The 21,434-nt window shown below is 37.9% G+C and overlaps 2 pseudogenes; both read right to left on the bottom strand.

The window, feature by feature from the left end:
* Positions 1-445: 445 nt before the first annotated feature.
* Positions 446-2,618, bottom strand: LOC104090733 (1-aminocyclopropane-1-carboxylate oxidase homolog 1-like; annotated as a pseudogene).
* An 880-nt stretch (positions 2,619-3,498) lies between these two features.
* Positions 3,499-5,531, bottom strand: LOC104090729 (1-aminocyclopropane-1-carboxylate oxidase homolog 1-like; annotated as a pseudogene).
* Positions 5,532-21,434: the final 15,903 nt, after the last annotated feature.

The following is a 21,434-nucleotide window of genomic DNA, read 5'->3' as shown; positions in this document are numbered from 1 at the left end:
GCCTTCAAATTTTGCACACAAGTCATAATTGACATAACGGAGCTATGAAAACTTTCAGAATTGGATTCCGACCCCGATATCAAAAAGTCAACTCCCCGGTCAAACTTTTCAAAAATTTAATTTTCGTCATTTCAAGTCAAATTCCACTACGGACTTCCAAATAATTTTTCGGACACGCTTTAAAGTCAAAAATCACCATACAGAGCTATTGGAATTATCAAAACTCCATTCTGGGGTAGTTTACATATAAGTCAATATCCAGTCACTATTTTAACTTAAGCTTTAAACCTTGGAACTAAGTGTTCCAATTCATTCCAAAACCTCACCAGACCCTAACCAGTTACCTCGGCAAGTCATATAACAACTGTAAAGCAGAGATTGAACAGTAAATGGAAAAAACAAGGTGGTAATACTCAAAACGACCGGCCGTATTATTACACCTAGTTCAGATCCTAAACTCCGACAAGGCAGATTTGCCTCAAATTCCTGTTGCATAATAGTGAACTGTGTAATCCTTCACAGTAGTTTCCCTATACCTCGCAAGGATTATCTTCTGATAACAACTCCTTAATTGGTCCATAAACTCTCGATGATAATGAGTGACCGATGGAAAACAATTAGGCCACTGATACTCTTGGACCAACACGACTTGCTAGAACTCTGTGTGCAATGCTCGTGAACTTGTCATTTGATATGAGCTAGAAATGTTCCAACAAAACGAAGTTAGCATATTTCATGTTCTATATCCAAATATATGCAATTCATGAATACAAAGAGAATAATACGTCATAAAGGGACGTGCCTGTAAAAGATCACCAATATTTACTACGAGACCACCACAAACAGGAGGAACATCAATCCAGTAATTGTAATGAAGAACCTGAAGGCCTCCAATGTGATCATGTAGCAGTACTGTGAGGAAGTCACTGTCTTCATGCTTGCTTGTTCCAAGAGTTAGTTCTGGGTTAGGGAAAGCCGGGTAATAATGGTACAAAATACCAAGCCCTTCTAAACACCCAATATCATTCAGATAGCTCAGGTTGAGGCCAAGCGCCTCAAAGAATAATTCAAATAAAGATTGTGTATTTAAAATAATCTTTTTGCTCTTTGTTTGTTTTTTGTTTTGTTAATTACTTTTGCCTTGGTTTGTAAGAATCGTCACCATGTGCCTCTGCTACCCTAACTACTATGTTCATTATCTACTATGTTATGTCTGTTCCATATGCACTTGCTTCTTTCTTTTTGATTGATGTTAAAGGGAGAGAAACGTGATGAGTAAAATAGAGAAACAACTCAGGTGGGGCAACACTTCAGTTTACATGGTAACAACTCAGGTGGAGTAGGCATTTTAAGATATAAAAGGGAAGTATACTCTGTTTACTCTTTTTGATTGTCATCATCAAAAAGGGGAAGATTGTTAAACCTAAGATTCAATGATGACAATAGTGCAAATCTAACTGTATCCATTTAATTGCAAGAAATTAGGAGGGCAGTACTAATTCAAAGGAAGTCTTTTTTTTGTTAAAGATATCAGAAAAGAAACAAGATCAAATGTAGCAAGGACAATATTAAATCAAAGGATATCAAGGCCGTTAAAAAGGAAACAAGATCAAGTGCACGCTATAGGAAGTCAGGCCCTACTTCAAGGATTGATTTGGAATCTAGAGATTCTGATGATTGATCAATCAAGTCAAGCCACAAATCACTCCCTTGATTATGGATACAAAAAGGAATGACATAAATAAATCCGGCACATCTCTTGTGCAGGATTCGTAAGCAACCCTTGGGTCAAATCTCTTAGAATATTTTGTACCTTAATCAAGGGTCAATCTGCAAGGGCTACTCAAAACTCTCGTATAAGAAGATTGGCAAACTCAAGAATTCAACTGTGCAACTCACCACTGTTTTCTATGTCTTCCTAGTTCTTAGCACAAACACTGTATTCCTAGGTTTACTAGTATATTAAAAGATAGGAAGTGTTAGGAAGCAAAACAAGAGTTGTGTCAAGCTTATAAAACATTGTTGCTGGAAATCTTTGGTGGTAAACGATCCATACACTGCTACTATAACCAACTATTGAAGATCTAAGAGAACTCTTGTGACCCAAAGGAACTGGATGTAGGTATCACACCGGTACTGAATCAGTATAAAACTCATGTGTTCTCAGTTTTTAAATTCCTTACAATTTTCTTTCATCGTCAATCAAACCTGCTGATAAAAAGAAGTTTACTAAGTTTCTTCTAAGTCGACCAAAATTTTTTAATCAGTTACATATCACCTCCTTGTGCTTTCAAAAACCACTTTAGATGTATCACTGATTATTTCAACTCTCGCTCTACGTTTGATTGGATCTTTACTGATGCCATCTAAGTCTATAATAGGAATATTGATTTGAGATTTTTCAGGATCATTAGATGGCTCAGTATATGCATCTTCTGGTCTATAGAAAATTCTTGGGACTCTTGTTACTCCTGCATCAACTAGCCCTTTTAACACCAGCTTTTGTACTATCAAAAGCTATTAATTCACTTGTCCTGTCATAGCTATTTTCACCTGTGACAACCATTTTCCTTTTTCTGCTAGAGAAATCAAAGATCAAATAGGTTAGATAGGAAGTACTACTAATTACTTAAATGAGAAGAGAGTTTTATTGTGTAAAGTCAAAAGTATGGGTTCACCATAATCAATCTACTTTATGTCCTATATAGTTTTAGGTGGATTTGATGTTGACTTTTAATTATTCATTTAGACACTACATTAAAAGATCTTTAGCGGATAACTTACCAAAATAAAAACTATTTTAAATTTTATAGTTAGATGGGTAATAATTACACTCCAAATGTTACACTACTTGTATTATTTTAGGATGTTGAAAGGCAAAATGTAAATTCCTATACATACTAGGGTTCTTTTACCTTAGTTGGACGGCATGTTTTTTTAACATACATTTTAAGCATTTAACATTGTTTATGTCAAACGGAAATCTAAGAAAATCTCAATTATTAGTATATTGAAATTTCAAAAATTGCAAATTTTGTTATTGAAAAAACAAGTGAATATTAAATCATAAAGCATAAAATCGAATGTTAAACCAAAAAAATAAAATGAACTTTAAGATATTTTACTCATGCACTACCTTGCAAATTTAAATGGAAAGATAAACACTCATCTCCAATCACCATAAGTGAGATACTCTCAAAAACTGAAGTTCTATACATTCAGAGATATTCAGCCAGTCCTTTGACATTAGCTTTGGTGTTATCCATATTATTTTAGTTTCGTACATATTACCCTCCCGATACCTTACTTGTGAGAATACACTAAGTTATTGTTGTTGTTGTAGTACTTTTAGTCAAGATGGTCCCATTAATTTGTTGCTAAAAAAGAGAGAACATGCTACAAAAATCATAATGCTCCAGTATTATGGTTCCTGCTAGGAACAACCGAGCAGCTAACGCAATTTGCACAAGGTTAATTGGTAATAATCACTCATCGGTATCATAGAACAAACATCTTTATTGCATATACGGTAAGAAGCACAATTATGGACGGAGTAAATCCTTGTAATATCAACTTGTAGTAAATTTTCATGTATACTAGACCACTTAGTGTAGAATAAAAATCAAAGCCACTGCAGATCCACTTCTATAGCCAAGTCCAGCAGAACTGTTACAGTTAACTGATTGTAGGATTTGACAATTACAGACTAATAAATGGTTCCTGCCTAGTTCAGATCCTTAACTCCGACAAGGCAGATTTGCCTCCAATTCCTGTTGCATAATAGTGAATTGTGTAATCCTTCACAGTAGTTTGCCAATACCTCGCAGGATTATCTTCTGATAACAACTCCTTAATTGGTCCATAAACTCTCGATGATAATGAGTGACCGGTGGTAAAAAAACAGGCCACTGATACTCTTGGACCAACACAACTTGCTAGAACTCTGTGTGCAATGCTCGTGAATTTGTCATTTGATATGAGCTAGAAATTTTCCAACAAAACGAAGTTAGCATATTTCGTGTTCTATATCCAAATATATGCAATTCATGAATACGAAGAGAATAACTCGTCATAGGGGACTTGCCTGCAAAAGATCACCAACATTTACTACAAGAGCACCAGAAACAGGAGGAACATCAACCCAGTAATTGTTATGAAGAACCTGAAGGCCTCCAATGTGATCCTGTAGCAGTACTGTGACGAAGTCACAGTCTTCATGCTTGCTAGTTCCAAGAGTTAGTTCTGGCTCAGGGCAAGCCGGGTAATAATGGTACAAAATAGCAAGCCCTTCTGAACACCCAATGTCATTCAGATAGCTCGGGTTGAGGCCAAGCGCCTCAGAGAGTAATTCAAATAAAGAACGACCCAACTTCTTTACTTGCTCCGAGTACTCAATCAAAATGTCCCTGCAGGAAAATAATGTATCAGTTTATTAATTTTACTTAGATATCCAAAATGCTAAATTGACAATTTTCTTTACACGTATTCTAGAGATTAAACATCATATGTTGTTGAGTTCCAAGGTAACAAATGATTTTCTAGCGGACCAATTTTTCTGGGCAATCTTACTCCATTACTGATATACAGAAATGATATAATTAGGAGACTCAAAGTTTTGTCTGCTGCTTCAAGGAGATGTATATGAGTTTCTTTGGTGACTAAAGCGTTTAACCATATTTTTGGATGCGCGATTACATTTGACTTAAAGAAAATTCAAGAAAGTATGAGTGGAAGTGAAAGTTCAACCAGAAAATACCTGCAAGCCTCTGGCAATTCATCTGCAGTAGGAGGATTTGGAGCCATACTACAATTAGTAGTGTCCCTCCAATTAGCCGATGCGCCTCTATACAGATCAAAATTACTATTATACATCACTTTTTTTGAGGTGTCACGTGTATACCATCGTTTCTTCACCTCAGTGTCTTGCTCATAAAACCTCCTAACACCATTCAACATTTCTTCCAAAACACTTTCTGGAATTCCATGATTGACCACTTGAAAGAAACCCCACACTTCAGATGCATCGCGGATTTTTTTCAACTATCGCGCTACGTTTGATTGGATCTTTACTGATGCCATCTAAGTCTATAACAGGAATATTAAATTGGGATTTTTCAGGATCATTAGATGCCACAATATATGCATCTTCTGGTGTATAGAAAATTCTTGGAACCTTTTCAACTCTTGCATCAACTAGTCCTTTAACACCAGCTTTTGTACAATCAAAAGCTATTAATTCACTAGTCCTATCGTAGCTATGTTCACATGTTACAACCATTTTCTTTTTCCGCTAAAGAAATCAAACAAAGCTCAAATAAGAGAGATAGGAAGTACTACTAAATGAGAAAAGAGTTTCTCCCGAGTTTTATTGAATGAAGTGGAAATACGGGACCAATATTGTGAGGTTCAGGATGATTGAAGAATGTACGTAGTGAAAATTTTCTTTTCTGCATATTACGTATGAAATCACTGTACAAGAGACTGTGTATTTATACAAAAGAATGGATATCCTATAACTAACTCTACCAAGTGGAACTGTCGTATTTACCAACATAAAACAACAGTATTTGTAACAAACTATCAAATATTTATATGGATTAAAATATTCACTATTCAGAGGAATTTCTGAGCAGCTTCCTGTCCTTCTAGAATAGTGTATCTGTGAAGCACAAACCGTAGGAAGCCCAATACATAGGAACTCAAAGCTGAAGCAGAGTGTAATATCAATTAGGCCCAATAGTAATATGTAAGTAAAAGAAGAATTAACCCAAATAGCCGTCTACCCAATTATTTAAACTAAAAATAGCCGTGTGGGTATAATGAATATCGCCAGCTATTTGTATAAAGATCCATATGTAAAAACCCGGTCCAGTATACTTGACTCTTAATCCTTGACTTGTTTGAGAGCCCGTTTGGCCAAGCTGCCAAAATCTGTTTATTTTGAGAAGTGCTTTTGTTCAAAAGTACATTTTGAAAAAGTAATTTTACAAAATAACAGTTTGTGTTAGGCCAATTTAATTGAATAATATTTTTTGCAAGCTCATTGTGTTTGACCAATCATTTCAAAAAGTACTTTTAAGTATCAAATTATAAAAAATGACAGTAAAAATTCAATTTTAAATTAGTATTATTTAAAAAAGAAAAATAAATTTAAACATTTATTATAAAAGAATTCCAAAGTAAAAAAATACAAATTAAAAAATTCAATGAATATTAAAAATAGTTATTCTAAAGAAATAACATTGAGTATTTGGTATTCTATTACTTATTACTCCCTCCGTTCACTTTTACTTGTCCAGTATTTTAAAAATAGATTTTCACTTTTACTTGTCACTTTTCGCATATCAAGAAAAGATAATTTCTTTTTTTTTCTGTTATACCCACAGTAGTAATTACTCATTTCAAATTATTTTCTCAAATCCATTAAAAATTTGTATCAATTAGTATGGATATCATGATAAATTATGTACTTCATTTATTATTTTGTAAGGGGTGTATAAAGTCAATAGTGGATCAGTAAAAGTGAACGGAGGGAGTATTTACATGATAATTTAAATATGCCAAAATACATCATTCAATAAAAATTAAAAATGTACTCTTAGGAATAGGAGAGAGAGAATAAAAATATGATTAAAAAAGGTATAGTAGACATAAAAAAGAAAAGAAAAAGAAAAATATTAAACTAATGAGGGATAATTTGGAAAATATAAATCTATTGTAAGGTTTTTTTTGTCTTGATTCAGTTAATTTTCTATTTCTTTTTCTTGGAATAAGCTAGAATTTGTATCTTCTCTGCAAAAGTAGAAAAATCGCTTCTGCTGCTGCTCAAAAGTACTTTTTTATTAGCCAAACACCTTAAATTTTTTAAAAAGTATTTTTTTGACCCAAAAAAGTAATTTTCGCATTCTAGAAGCTTGGCCAAACATGCTCTGAGTCTTCTTTCAGACACAACTAAGCTAGTATTTGGATATACATTTAGTTGAAACTTAAAAAAAAAAGAGCTTTTGAAAATAAAATAAAAAATAATTTTTTGAAGTTGAAATTGTGTTTGGATATGCTTGTTAGTTGAAAGAAGTTAAAGTTTCCTGAGTAGAAAACTTAAAAATTTCAAAAAAACTAGTCTAAACTACTTTTTGAAACTTAAAAGCTTCATCTTTAAAAAGTGGTCACTTTTTACAATGAAACAATGTTATCAATTTTTTTTTTTGAAAAAAAGTGAAAAAAACTTATGGTTAAAAGCGAGCTAAGTCTTCAAACCTAGCAAAACTACAAACCTAACCGTCAATGCCTATGTCATTTTTCATACCATCATCGGAGCTTTCGAGAAGATGATCAATACCATTTTTATCACCAACACAATGCTCTAGTGTTATGGCTCTAACTAGGAAGATAATACAATTTGCACAATGTAACGATCCGATCAGTCATTTTGATTTCTAGCGCGTCATTCAGAGGTTTGAGGCCTTAAGTAGCTTCACTTCTGGTATTATGACTTGTAAGTGTGGTCAGGGTTGAGTTTCGGGAAAGTTCGGAGTTGATTCAGATGGAAAATTCTAATTTCGAAAGCTTTAAGTTGGAAGAATTGACTAAGATGTGACCTTTGAGTAAACGACATCGAAATCGAGATTTGAAAGTTTCAACAGGTCTGCATGATGATTTCGGACTTGAGCATATATTCGGATTGAGTATCGGATTGCCCGGGAGCATTTCGGCGCTTATTATGGAAGGTTGATATTTTAAAAGTTTAAGAACTTCTTAAGTTTGACTTGAAGTGGATTTAATGTTATTGATATCTGTTTGGGATTCCGAGCTTTGGAATAGCTTCGTTATATCATTTATGACTTGTGTGCAAAATTTGAGGTCAATCGGACATGATTTGATACATTTCGACACAAGATATAGAATTTAGATATTTATAAGTTTTATCCGAGGCGGGATTCATGATTTTGATGTTGTTTGACGTGGTTTATGCCTTCGACTAGGTTCGCATGTTTGGATCGGGTTGCACGCCGCAATAGTGTCATGTCGGATCGGATTGAACGCCGCAACAGCGAGATGTTGAGCATAGGTCCTTACACTTATTTTGTGTGTCTTGTTTTTTTAATCCCTAAGGTAGGTTCACAGTATCTAGTTGGCCGTTTTATTCGTTACGTGGGCTGGGTAGTCCTTCTCTAGATTTCGTTCTTCCTTATGTATCACATTCGAGTTGTAACTTGTTGGCGTGTTGTGGGCGTTATATAAGATTTTTGGCAGTGTCTGAGATGGCTTATTGCCTGAGCAGCTTGTACTGGGTGAGACGAGATTATATGACCTGAAATTTGTGCAATCAAGTTTATATAAGGTACATGAAAGAGAAAATATCGTTATTTAGTTCAGAATGAGGTAATGGTTCTTGTCAGGAGGAGAGACTCCATGAATTATCGATTCAGGAGGTGGTTATGAGTTTCTACACATCCTTTTCGTCGTGGCAGTATTACGAGATTTGGAACAGGATTTATATGCGTCAAGAGATATATTGCGGGCATCGGATTCGTGAAATTCCAATTATTATAGTCGGAGGATGTTATTATGGGCAACCGACTTATGTGGTGCATGGTGCGATTTTGGCATAAGTGTATGATCATGTTGTGGTACAGTGCGTGGTTATTGGTACGGTGTTCGTGTGTTATAATCAGGTCAGGTAAAGAAATTCGGAAGTTGGAACGTGGTTCTAAAGCTTGTTAGCTAAGGTAATAGGGAGGATTTTTAGTCTGGCTCGAGCTAATATGTTCAACTGGAATGTGGTGGCACGAGGTGTTAAACAGTGATTTTCAGCAACTCCTGAGAAGTTCTTAGCACGTTCGAGGACGAACGCACGTTAGCGCATCGTTCGGAGGTTTGAGGCCTTAAGTAGCTTCACTTCAGGTATTATGACTTGTACGTGTGCTCGGAATTGAATTTCGGGAAAGTTCAGAGTTGATTCATGTGAAAAATTCTAATTTCGAAAGCTTTAAGTTGGAAGAATTGACTAAGGTGTGACCTTTGAGTAAACGACATCAGAATCGGGATTTGGAGGTTCCAATAGGTCCGCGTGATGATTTCGAACTTAAGTGTATGTTCGGGTTGAGTATCGGATTTCCCGGGAGCATTTCGGCGCTTATTATGGAAGGTTAGTATTTTAAAAGTTTAAGAACTTCTTAAGTTTGACTTGAAGTGGATTTAATGTTATTGATGTCCGTTTGGGATTTCGAGCTTTGGAATAGCTTCGTTATGTCATTTATGACTTGTGTGCAAAATGTGAGGTCAATCGGACATGATTTGATACGTTTCGGCACAAGATATAGAATTTGGAAATTTATAAGTTTGATCCGAGGCGCGATTCATGATTTTGATGTTGTTTGTCGTGGTTTATGGCTTCGACTAGGTTCGCATGTTTGGATCGGTTTGAACGCCGCAACAGTGTCATGTCAGATCGGATTGAACGCCGCAATAGCGAGATGTTGAGCATAGCTCCTTACACTTATTTTGTGTGTCTTGTTTTTTTTTATCCCTAAGGTAGGTTCACAGTATCTAGTTGGCCGTTTTATTCGTTACGCGGGCTGGGTAGTCCTTCTCCAGAGTTCGTTCTTCCTTATGTATCACATTCGAGTTGTAACTTGTTGGCGTGTTGTGGGCATTATATAAGATTTTTGGCAGTGTCTGAGATGGCTTCTTGCCTGAGCAGCTTGTACTAGGTGAGATGAGATTATAGGACCTGAAATTTGTGCAATCGGGTTTATATAAGGTAATTGAAAGAGAAAATATCATTATTCAGTTCAGAATGAGGTAATGGTTCTTGTCAGGAAGAGTGACTCCATGAATTATCGATTCAGGAGGTGGTTATGAGTTTCTACACGTCCTTTTCATCGTGGCAGTATTGCGAGATTTGGAACAGGATTTATATGCGTCATGAGATGTATTGTGGGCATCGGATTCGTGAAATTCTAATTATTGTAATCGGAGGATGTTATTATGGGCAACCGACTTATGTGGTGCATGATGCGATTTCGGCATAAGTGTATGATCATGTTGTGGTATAGTGCGTGGTTATTGGTACGGTGTTCGTGTGTTAGAATCAGGTCTGGTAAAGAAATTTAGAAGTTGGAACGTGGTTCTAAAGTATGTTAGCTAAGGTAATAGGGAGGATTTTCAGTCTGGCTCGAGCTAATATGTTCAACTGGAATGTGGTTGCACAAGGTGTTAAACAGTGATTTTCGGCAACTCCGGAGAAGTTCTTAGAACGTTTGAGGATGAACGCACGTTAGCGCATCATTCGGAGGTTTGAGGCCTTAAGTAGCTTCACTTCAGGTATTATGACTTGTACGTGTGGTCGAAATTGAATTTCGGGAAAGTTCAGAGTTGATTCATGTGGAAAATTCTAATTTCGAAAGCTTTAAGTTGGAAGAATTGACTAAGGTGTGACCTTTGAGTAAATGACATCGGAATCGGGGTTTGGAGGTTCCAATAGGTCTGTGTGATGATTTCGGACTTGAGGGTATGTTCGGGTTGAGTATCGGATTTCCCGGGAGCATTTCGGCGCTTATTATGGAAGGTTGGTATTTTAAAAGTTTAAGAACTTCTTAAGTTTGACTTGAAGTGGATTTAATGTTATTGATGTCCGTTTAGGATTCCGAGCTTTGGAAAAAAAATTCGTTATGTCATTTATGACTTGTGTGCAAAATTTATGATCAATCGGACATGATTTGATACGTTTCGGCACAAGATATAGAATTTAGAAATTTATAAGTTTGATCTGAGGCGCAATTCATGATTTTGATGTTATTTGACGTGGTTTATGGCTTTGACTAGGTTCGCTTGTTTGGATCGGGTTGCATGTCGCAACAGTGTCATGTCGGATCGGATTGAACGCCGCAACAGCGAGATGTTGAGCATAGCTCCTTACACTTATTTTGTGTCTCTCATTTTTTTTTATCCCTAAGGTAGGTTCACAGTATCTAGTTGGCCGTTATATTCGTTATGCGGGATGGGTAGTCCTTCTCCAGAATTCGTTCTTCCTTATGTATCACATTCGAGTTGTAACTTGTTAGCGCGTTATGGGCGTCATATAAGATTTTTGGCAGTGTCTGAGATGGCTTATTACCTGAGCAGCTTGTACTGGGTGAGACGAGATTATAGGACCTGAAATTTGTGCAATCAGGTTTATATAAGGTACATGAAAGAGAAAATATCGTTATTCAGTTCAGAATGAGGTAATGGTTCTTGTCAGGAGGAGAGACTCCATGAATTATCGATTCAGGAGGTGGTTATGAGTTTCTACACGTCCTTTTCGTCGTGGCAGTATTGCGAGATTTGGAACAGGATTTATATGCGTCATGAGATGTATTGCGAGCATCGGATTCGTGAAATTCCAATTATTGTAGTCGGAGGATGTTATTATGGGCAACCGACTTATGTGGTGCATGGTGTGATTTAGGAATAAGTGTATGATCATGTTGTGGTACAGTGCGTGGTTATTGGTACGGTGTTCGTGTGTTAGAATCAGGTCTGGTAAAGAAATTTGGAAGTTGGAACGTGGTTCTAAAGCTTGTTAGCTAAGGTAATAGGGAGGATTTTCAGTCTGGCTCGAGCTAATGTGTTCAACTGGAATGTGGTGGCACGAGGTGTTAAACAGTGATTTTCGGCAACTTCGGAGCAGTTCTTAGCACATTCGAGGACGAACGCACGTTAGTGCATTGTTCGGAGGTTTGAGGCCTTAAGTAGCTTCACTTCAGGTATTATGACTTGTACGTGTAGTCGGAATTGAATTTCGGAAAAGTTTAGAGTTGATTCAGGTGGAAAATTCTAATTTCGAAAGCTTTAAGTTGGAAGAATTGACTAAGGTGTGACCTTTGAGTAAACGACATCGGAATCGAGATTTGGAGGTTCCAATAGGTCCGCATGATGATTTCGGACTTGAGCGTATGTTCGGATTGAGTATCGGATTGCCCGGGAGCATTTCGACGCTTATTATGGAAGGTTGGTATTTTAAAAGTTTAAGAACTTCTTAAGTTTGAATTGAAGTGGATTTAATTTTATTGATGTCCGTTTGGGATTCCGAAATTTGGAATAGCTTTGTTATGTCATTTATGACTTATGTGCAAAATTTAAGGTCAATCGGACATGATTTGAAACATTTCGGCACAAGATATAGAATTTGAAATTTTTGAAATTTATAAGTTTGATCCACGGAGCGATTCATGATTTTGATGTTGTTTGGCATGGTTTATGGATTCGACGAGGTTCGCATGTTTGGATCGGGTTGCACGCTGCAACAGTATCATCTCGGATCGGATTGAACGCCGCACCAACGAGATGTTGAGCATAGCTCCTTGCACTTATTTTGTGTGTCTTGTTTTTCTTATCCCTAAGGTAGGTTCACAGTATCTAGTTGGCCGTTTTATTCGTTACGCGCGCTGGGTAGTCCTTCTCCCGAATTCGTTCTTCCTTATGTATCACATTCGAGTTGTAACTTGTTGGCGCATTGTGGGCGTCATATAAGATTTTTGGTAGTGTTTGAGATGGCTTATTGCCTGAGCAGCTTGTACTGGGTGAGACGAGATTATAGGACCTAAAATTTGTGCAATCAGGTTTATATAAGGTACATGAAAGAGAAAATACCGTTATTCAGTTCAGAATGAGGTAATGGTTCTTGTCAGGAGGAGAGACTCCATGAATTATCGATTCACGAGGTGGTTATGAGATTCTACACGTCCTTTTCGTCGTGGCAGTATTGCGAGATTTGGAACAGGATTTATATGCGTCATGAGATGTATTGCGGGCATCAGATTCTTGAAATTCCAATTATTGTAGTTGGAGGATGTTATTATGGGCAACCGACTTATGTGGTGCATGGTGTGATTTCGGCATAAGTGTATGATCATGTTGTGGTACAGTGTGTGGTTATTGGTACGGTGTTCGTGTGTTAGAATCAGGTCTGGTAAAGAAATTCGGAAGTTGGAACGTGGTTCTAAACCTTGTTAGCTAAGGTAATAGGGAGGATTTTTAGTCTTGCTCGAGCTAATGTATTCAACTGGAATGTGGTGGCACGAGGTGTTAAATAGTGATTTTCGGCAGTTCCGGAGCAGTTCTTAGCACGTTCAAGGATGAACGCATGTTAGCGCGTCGTTTGGAGGTTTGAGGCCTTAAGAAGCTTCACTTCAGGTCTTATGACTTGTACGTGTGGTCGGAATTGAATTTCGGGAAAGTTCAGAGTTGATTCAGGTGGAAAATTCTAATTTCAAAAGCTTTAAGTTGCAAGAATTGACTAAGGTGTGACCTTTAAGTAAAGGACATCGGAATCGGGATTTGGAGGATTCAATAGGTCCGCGTGATGATTTCGGACTTGAGCGTATGTTCGGATTGAGTATCGGATTGCCCGGGAGCATTTCGGCGCTTATTATGGAAGGTTGGTATTTTAAAAGTTTAAGAACTTTTTAAGTTTTACTTGAAGTGGATTTAATGTTATTAATGTCTGTTTGGGATTCCGAGCTTTGGAATAGATTAGTTATGTCATTTATGACTTGTGTGCAAAATTTAACATCAATCGGACATGATTTGATACGTTTCGGCACAAGATATACAATTTGAAAATTTTGAAATTTATAAGTTTGATCTGAGGCGCGATTCATGATTTTGATGTTGTTTGGCGTGGTTTATGGCTTCGACTAGGTTCGTATGTTTGGATCGGGTTGCACGCCGTAACAGTGTCATGTCGGATCAGATTGAACGCCGCAACAGCAAGATGTTGAGCATAGCTCCTTACACTTATTTTGTTTGTCTTTTTTTTCTTTATCCCTAAGGTAGGTTCACAGTATCTAGTTGGCCGATTTATTCGTTACGCGGGCTGGGTAGTCCTTCTCGAGAATTCATTCTTCCTTATGTATCACATTCGAGTTGTAACTTGTTTGCGTGTTGTGGGCGTCATATAAGATTTGTGGCAGTGTCTGAGATGGCTTATTGCCTGAGCAGCTTGTACTGGGTGAGACGAGATTATAGGACCTGAAATTTGTGCAATTAGGTTTATATAAGGTACATGAAAGAGAAAATATCATTATTCAGTTCAGAATGAGGTAATGGTTCTTGTCAGAAGGAGAGACTCCATGAATTATCGATTCACGAGGTGGTTATGAGTTTCTACACATGCTTTTTGTCGTGGCTGTATTGCGAGATTTGGAACAGGATTTATATGCGTCATGAGATGTATTGCGGGCATCGGATTCGTGAAATTCCGATTATTGTAATCGGAGGATGTTATTATGGGCAACCGACTTATGTGGTGCATCTTGTGATTTCGGCATAAGTGTATGATCATGTTGTGGTACAGTGTGTGGTTATTGGTACGGTGTTCGTGTGTTAGAATCAGGTCTGGTAAAGAAATTCGGAAGTTGGAACGTGGTTCTAAAGCTTGTTAGCTAAGGTAATAGGGAGGATTTTTAGTCTTGCTCGAGCTAATGTATTCAACTGGAATGTGGTGGCACGAGGTGTTAAATAGTGATTTTCGGCAGTTCCGGAGCAGTTCTTAGCACGTTCAAGGATGAACGCATGTTAGCGCGTCGTTTGGAGGTTTGAGGCCTTAAGAAGCTTCACTTCAGGTCTTATGACTTGTACGTGTGGTCCGAATTGAATTTCGGGAAAGTTCAGAGTTGATTCAGGTGGAAAATTCTAATTTCAAAAGCTTTAAGTTGCAAGAATTGACTAAGGTGTGACCTTTGAGTAAAGGACATCGGAATCGGGATTTGGAGGTTTCAATAGGTCCGCGTGATGATTTCGGACTTGAGCGTATGTTCGGGTTGAGTATCGGATTGCCCGGGAGCATTTCGGCGCTTATTATGGAAGGTTGGTATTTTAAAAGTTTAAGAACTTCTTAAGTTTGACTTGAAGTGGATTTAATGTTATTAATGTCTGTTTGGGATTCCGAGCTTTGGAATAGATTAGTTATGTCATTTATGACTTGTGTGCAAAATTTAACATCAATCGGACATGATTTGATACGTTTCGGCACAAGATATACAATTTGAAAATTTGGAAATTTTTAAGTTTGATCTGAGGCGCGATTCATGATTTTGATATTGTTTGGCGTGGTTTATGGCTTCGACTAGGTTCGTATGTTTGGATCGGGTTGCACGCCGTAACAGTGTCATATCGGATCAGATTGAACGCCGCAACAGCAAGATGTTGAGCATAGCTCCTTACACTTATTTTGTTTGTCTTTTCTTTCTTTATCCCTAAGGTAGGTTCACAGTATCTAGTTGGCCGATTTATTCGTTACGCGGGCTGGGTAGTCCTTCTCGAGAATTCATTCTTCCTTATGTATCACATTCGAGTTGTAACTTGTTTGCGTGTTGTGGGCGTCATATAAGATTTGTGGCAGTGTCTGAGATGGCTTATTGCCTGAGCAGCTTGTACTGGGTGAGACGAGATTATAGGACCTGAAATTTGTGCAATTAGGTTTATATAAGGTACATGAAAGAGAAAATATCGTTATTCAGTTCAGAATAAGGTAATGGTTCTTGTCAGAAGGAGAGACTCCATGAATTATCGATTCACGAGGTGGTTATGAGTTTCTACACATGCTTTTCGTCATGGCAGTATTGCGAGATTTGGAACAGGATTTATATGCGTCATGAGATGTATTGCGGGCATCGGATTCGTGAAATTTCGATTATTGTAATCAGAGGATGTTATTATGGGCAACCGACTTATGTGGTGCATCTTGTGATTTCGGCATAAGTGTATGATCATGTTGTGGTACAGTGTGTGGTTATTGGTACGGTGTTCGTGTGTTAGAATCAGGTCTGGTAAAGAAATTCAAAAGTTGGAACGTGGTTCTAAAGCTTGTTAGCTAAGGTAATAGGGAGGATTTTCAGTTTTGCTCGAGCTAATGTGTTCAACTGGAATGTGGTGGCACGAGGTGTTAAATAGTGATTTTCGGCAGCTCCGGAGCAGTTCTTAGCACGTTCGAGGACGAACGCACGTTAGCGCGTCATTCGGAGGTTTGAGGCCTTAAGTAGCTTCACTTCAGGTCTTATGACTTGTACGTGTGGTCGGAATTGAATTTCGGGAAAGTTCAGAGTTGATTCAGGTGGAAAATTCTAATTTCAAAAGCTTTAAGTTGCAAGAATTGACTAAGGTGTGACCTTTGAGTAAAGGACATCGGAATCGGGATTTGGAGGTTTCAATAGGTCCGCGTGATGATTTCGGACTTGAGCGTATGTTCGGGTTGAGTATCGGATTGCCCGGGAGCATTTCGGCGCTTATTATGGAAGGTTGGTATTTTAAAAGTTTAAGAACTTCTTAAGTTTGACTTGAAGTGGATTTAATGTTATTAATGTCCGTTTGGGATTCCGAAATTTGGAATAGCTTTGTTATGTCATTTATGACTTATGTGCAAAATTTAAGGTCAATCGGACATGATTTGAAACATTTCGGCACAAGATATAGAATTTGAAATTTTTGAAATTTATAAGTTTGATCCACGGAGCGATTCATGATTTTGATGTTGTTTGGCGTGGTTTATGGCTTCGACTAGGTTCTTATGTTTGGATCGGGTTGCACGCCGCAACAGTGTCATGCCGGATCGGATTGAACGCCGCAACAGCGAGATGTTGAGCATAGCTCCTTACACTTATTTTGTTTGTCTTTTTTTTCTTTATCCCTAAGGTAGGTTCACAGTATCTAGTTGGCCGATTTATTCGTTACGCGGGCTGGGTAGTCCTTCTCCAGAATTCGTTCTTCCTTATGTATCACATTCGAGTTATAACTTGTTTGCGCGTTGTGGGCGTCATATAAGATTTTTGGCAGTGTCTGAGATGGCTTATTGCCTGAGCAGCTTGTACTGGGTGAGACGAGATTATAGGACCTGAAATTTGTGCAATTAGGTTTATATAAGGTACATGAAAAAGAAAATATCGTTATTCAGTTCGGAATGAGGTAATGGTTCTTGTCAGGAGGAGAGACTCCATGAATTATCGATTCACGAGGTGGTTATGAGTTTCTACACGTGCTTTTTGTCGTGGCAGTATTGCGATATTTGGAACAGGATTTATATGCGTCATGAGATGTATTGCGGGCATCGAATTCGTGAAATTCCAATTATTGTAGTCGGAGGATGTTATTATGGGCAACCGACTTATGTGGTGCATGGTGTGATTTAAGAATAAGTGTATGATCATGTTGTGGTACAGTGCATGGTTATTGGTACGGTGTTCGTGTGTTAGAATCAGGTCTGGTAAAGAAATTTGGAAGTTGGAACGTGGTTCTAAAGCTTGTTAGCTAAGGTAATAGGGAGGATTTTCAGTCTGGCTCGAGCTAATGTGTTCAACTGGAATGTGGTGGCACGGGTAGAGGCACAAGGTGTTAAACAGTGATTTTCGGCAATTCCGGAGCAGTTCTTAGCACGTTTGAGGACGAACGCACGTTAGCGCATCGTTCGGAGGTTTGAGGCCTTAAGTAGCTTCACTTCAGGTATTATGAATTGTACGTGTGGTCCGAATTGAATTTCGGGAAAGTTCAGAGTTGATTCAGATGGAAAATACTAATTTCGAAAGCTTTAAGTTGGAAGAATTGACTAAGGTGTGACCTTTGAGTAAAGGACATCGGAATCGGGATTTGGAGGTTCCAATAGGTTCGCATGATGATTTCGAGCTTGGGCGTATGTTTGGGTTAAGTATCGCATCGCCCGGGAGCATTTCGACGCTTATTATGGAAGGGTTGTATTTTAAAAGTTTAAGAACTTCTTAACTTTGACTTGTAGTGGATTTAATGTTATCTATGTCCTTTTGGGATTTCGAGCTTTGGAATAGCTTCGTTATGTCATTTATGACTTGTGTGCAAAATTTGAAGTCAATCGGACTTGATTTGATATGTGTCGGCACAAGATATAGAATTTGGAAATTTATAAGTTTGATTCGAGGCGTGATTCATGATTTTGATATTGTTTGACGTGGTGTAATGCTTCAACTAGGTTCGCATTATACTTTAGGATGTGTTGGTACGTTTGGACGGGGTCTCGGGGCCCTCGAGTGCGAATCGGATTGAAAACGGATCGAGGTTGAGATTGGAAGAAATGCTGAAGTAGCTGGCATCTGGTGTACGCACATGCGAGGTATTGACCGGGGCTGGGGTCGCAGAAGCAAGCAAGTGGACCGCAGATGCGGAATTGCACCTGCGGCGGATCGATCGTAGAAGCGGAAAGTGTGAGAGAGGGCTGCTTCGCAGAAGCGGCAATGTTGCCGCAAAATTGGACCTTTTGTCCGTAGAAGCGAGGGAAGCCGCAAAAGCGAGGAGGAGCATCATATCTGCAGAGCCGCAGAAGCGGCTAATGGGCCGCAGATACGAGAGATCGCTGGGTAGTGAAGTATTATAAAAACGGGACTTGGCCTATTTTCTTCCATTTTTACTTGGTGGGGTGATTTTGGAGAGCTTCAAAGGGAGATTTGCATCAAGCAACACAAGGTAAGTGACTCCCACCTATTATAAGTTAAATACATGGTTTGTATAAGGATTTAAACATGGAAATTTATAGAAATTGTGGGGTTTTGATGAAAAACCTAGAATTTGGTATTTTTGGATTTTGACCACGAAATTGGACGTGGAATTGAGAATAAATTATATATTTGTGTTCGTAACGTGGCGGTTAATGTTTATCTTCAAAAAATTTAGGAATCCGGGCACGTGGGCCCAAAGGTTAACTTTATTGACTTTTCGAGCGGAGTTGAAATTTTGTTTAAATTGATTAATTATGGGTATTAGAGTATTAATTGGTTTGCATAATGTTTAACCAGTTTTGGACTGACGGGCATTGGTTTGAGGTGTTGAGAGGCTTTGGAGCCGGTTATGGACCTTCGGAGCGAGGTAAGTCTCCTATCTAATCTTGTGAGGGGAAAACTACCCCTTAGGTGATAATTATTGTTATGTGCAACTAGTCGTGGGTGCTACGTACGCACGAGGTGACGAAAGTCCGTACATAGCTAAAACATATTTATGTCCGGGTAGACTTAGGATCTTATTCAGTAGTATTTGAATTATTTGAACTCATAATTTCTTGCTTAATTAATTGAAGTTATAAATGAAATTGACTTAGAAATAAATATATGTACACTGGACCAAGCCTTAACACTTTGAGTTGTGGGCGAGTAATTTGAGAAATGGTAAAAAAAAAAATTATATTCAAATGATGCTCATGTGTTCTATTGTAAACATGTGTCTCGTAATTCGGTGATTTCTTTCCCTTTCTTATGGTATGGGCCGAATGCCTCAGCAGTATATAGATGCATATATGGTTCATGCCGCTCAACCCTCGACAGTGTACACATTATTCTGGATCGGGTGGAACGACCTCAGCAGAATCATGCATTATATCGCTAGTAGTCCAAATATTTATGAGCTAAACTTTCCACTGATGCCCGGCATTTTATAATACTTCTTATTTATTTGGTATTGACACTTGGCATGTTCTATGATATTAAGGAAGAATACAAGATTGAGAAAAATTTATGCTTTAAAGGGAATAAATCGGATAATTATGAGCAGGAGTATTGATTCACACTTCACCTACAATTGAGCACCCTCAGAAATAATAAGGTAGACACGAGCATGAGTTGTTGGAGAACAGGGAACTCAGAGCTATATGGAACAGTACAGTTAAAGCACAACACATGGGGTTTTGGAATTATCGAATGCTTCAACAGGGTTTCAGTACAAAAAGATAAGTTTTCATTGAGGCTGCATCTGAAAGTATGCTTCGAAGACTACTTCAATAGAGCAACATTACACAGGAAGAACAAGTTTTACTGTTTCTGCACATCTCTCAACTGCCTAAGTTATTTCGAACATCTTAACTGTATGTATCTTTTCGAACCAATTCCCAGTAGTATTAGCATGTTATCATGCTCATTCTGGGGTTGGTTCGAGAAATTACAATAACAATAATACAACAACGCAGCGTTCACTATACAACAGGAAGCTCATTGGTTAGAGGCTCATCGACGGACAGAGGGATTTTCATCACTGGCTACTCTGGACAACTGGCACATCGACTATCTGGAGATGACTACAAAGTGAAGATTCCCGAAATGCTATGCTTTACAACTAGTGAATTTATACATACCTACTCCTTTGGATTGCAACAAATGACGCCTGGTGAGAGCTTTGTAGGCGCTACAACAAATTGCTTGCAATTGGTGTGTCAATTCATTATCGTCGGAAACATTTAGATATTTCAAATGACTACCTTTGTACTTTTAATTTATCTTTAAGCTACTGCTACATTGTTTTTGGTAGCAATAGTCATTGGATTTATTTTTCGTATTTTTTGTTCGCTTGAACATTTTGTAACTTTTACCCAATTTGGGTTATTTAATATATAACAGCTACTAGGTGAATAACCTAGTAGTATATTTGCTAAAAAAAATTTTGGATAATTATGAGATTTCAGATTTACTTCACTATAGATGTACACTTCATATCTGTTATGAATTATCATATTATTTATTTGGACCTCTAGTAAGTGTCGATGTCGACCCCTCGTCACTACTTCTCCGGGGTTAGGCTACATACTTACTGGATACGCGTTGATTTACGTACTCATGCTGCACATCTGCACTAAATGTGCAGGATCTGACAGGTTCATTGATGACTACCTTGGCGCGTAGGCGCACCTGTTGAGGAGACTTCACGTCAGCTGCATTTTCAGGCGACACATCGCAGCCCACCGAGTCTCCATTGTACTATTTATTTTATTCTATCTTATTACATTTAGGACCGGTGTTGTATTAATATGGTACTCCTTATAAAATACTCATGCACTTGTGACACCAAGTTTTGGGGGTTCCTACGAGTTGATTGTTATTGTAACTGTATAAATTCTATTTCATACCATTTAATTAAGGAAAATTTATGTTTCAAAATACAAAAAAATGGGTAATTAAGTTGATCAATCACCGTTGGCTTGATGTTAGGTGCCATCATGACCTTTAGTAGATTTTGGGTCGTGACAGCCTGGTATCAGAGCGCTAGGTTCAATTAGGTCTCATGAGTCATGAGCAAGTCTAGTTAGTCTTATGGACCGGTATGGAGACGTCTGTACTCATCTAGAATTTTAAACCTTAATTTTGTGTTCTGAAGCCCCCAATAGCTTCTTTATGCCTTCCTTGATTTGCGTGCGATGTCCGGATGTTTTTCTCGAAGGCCTTTATGTTAAAAGTTGATAAAACATGAAAGTTTGTTTCAAAAATCTATATGAGTTGATTTCGATTAACATTTTGAGTAAACGGGCCTAGATCCGTGTTTTGATGGTCCCAGTGGGTCCGTATCGTGATTTAGGACCTGGGCGTGTGCCCGGAATCGAATTCGGAGGTCCCTAGATCGAGTTATCACTTTTTATCGAAATTTTGAAGTTTAAAGGCTTAATGAATCTA

This window comes from Nicotiana tomentosiformis, chromosome 6, assembly GCF_000390325.3.
Source record: "Nicotiana tomentosiformis chromosome 6, ASM39032v3, whole genome shotgun sequence".
In the NCBI taxonomy this organism is placed as follows: domain Eukaryota; kingdom Viridiplantae; phylum Streptophyta; class Magnoliopsida; order Solanales; family Solanaceae; genus Nicotiana; species Nicotiana tomentosiformis.
The sequence above is the reverse complement of the archived record's forward strand: the minus strand, read 5'-3'. Positions and strand labels throughout refer to the sequence as shown.